Genomic DNA, 1,657 nt, shown 5'->3' on the forward strand with positions numbered 1-1,657 from the left:
AGCTGAGGGTGACACAGTTGTCAGTCATCACTGTTGAGACGTCCGATGCCTCTTTGCATAGATCTTTTTTTGGGGGGGGTTCTAGTCATGGCTGAAAAGTACTGATTGTTATTTAAATTTCTTTTTTTTTATGGAAGAGTAAAATATATGATTATTAAGCTGTTGTTATAAAAGTGTGCTTGTAGTCCATCATATGTACAAAGACTCTCTAAAAGAAGGAGGCTAAAAGACTGACAGTATGCACAGGTTCCTAATATATCTAAACTTCAGCTAATGCTCAGTATTGCTGCATTATTCAGCTTTTCCGTAAATTCACAATGGGGCACTGACTGGCTTATAAATAAAGTTCAAAATTTCATAACGACAAAAATAAATATAGATCAACCCAGAGCACAATCTTTTTTAAATCTTGTCTTGACAAGAAACAAGTAAAGCTGAGTTACACACTGGTTCCAGATGTGGACAACAGCTAGTTATGTCTTTAGATTTTTCTGTTTTCTTCATAGATTAATTCTTAAATTCCATGAGTTTTCTTGTATTTAAGAGGTGTAGTCTCACATTTTTGTAACTTTAAAGTGGAAATTCAAGTAGTGTGTAGCACAGTCGTCATTTCTCTTGAACGACTAACTACACTACTAGGTTAGGCATGTGGAGGCTGGCTGTCCGGCCACGCCCACTCGTCTGTGAGTCACTCCTCCGACGGCATCTGAGCGAGCTCACTGGAGGAGGGGTTCACAAGTGTTGGACACATTAGGGAAATATTGTTCAGAGCCAGAAAGATAGCCAATATGCACTCAGTAGGTCTGTCAGGGAGCCTCATCCGAGATGGGGCATCTTTGCCTGTGGCTATCGAGCTTGCAGGGTGCAGTCATCTCCGAGGAGTGGCATCAGTTCTGACAGTGCCTTTTGCGAGGGTTCCGAGGTCATCCTCAGTTCATTCAGATGACTGGTGGAGGCTGCTGGCCTCTCATATCGAGTGCAAGAACAGCTCACGATTTGCAGCACAGTTTCCAGAGTTGACTGGGGTCCTAAGGTCTGGAGCCGAGTGGACAATCTCGGCCAGAGGCTTTGTTGAGTCTGACAGTCTTGGCTGGACCTCCATTATTGGGTGGATAATTGTAGGACTCTCCTAGACACGTCAGGGTACACTACACAAAGGAAGCAGCTACTCAGTTAGGTAAGTACTTGCGGGGTGCACATGGTGGTTTTTAGCCTACATGGTAGTCTGAGATACTCTGATGAACACAAAGCAGTTGACATACAGATAACAAAATCAGACAGCATTCAGAGTGAAGACACTTTGACAAAATTTGTCAGTTAACTGTTGTAGTTTTTGCAACAAAATTCCCAAACTTATTTATTTATGGCTTATTTACCCTGACTAGATTAGATGCTTCAGGCGCTAACTTACACATGACCAGGAACAATATTACACAGAAAACAAAATAATAATAACACTAACATTAATAATGTATTATAATAATACGTTAAGACACAACAATATCAATGCTAATAATTTGGATTATTAATGAAAAGTACACCCCCCCACCCCAAGAAACATGGACCTTGCCATTGGTGTGGAGGCTTGCGTGCCTCAGCGATACAGATAGCCGTACTGTAGGAGCAACCACAACGGAGGGGTATCTGTTGAGAGGCC

This window comes from Schistocerca gregaria, unplaced genomic scaffold, assembly GCF_023897955.1.
Source record: "Schistocerca gregaria isolate iqSchGreg1 unplaced genomic scaffold, iqSchGreg1.2 ptg000199l, whole genome shotgun sequence".
Lineage (NCBI taxonomy): Eukaryota > Metazoa > Arthropoda > Insecta > Orthoptera > Acrididae > Schistocerca > Schistocerca gregaria.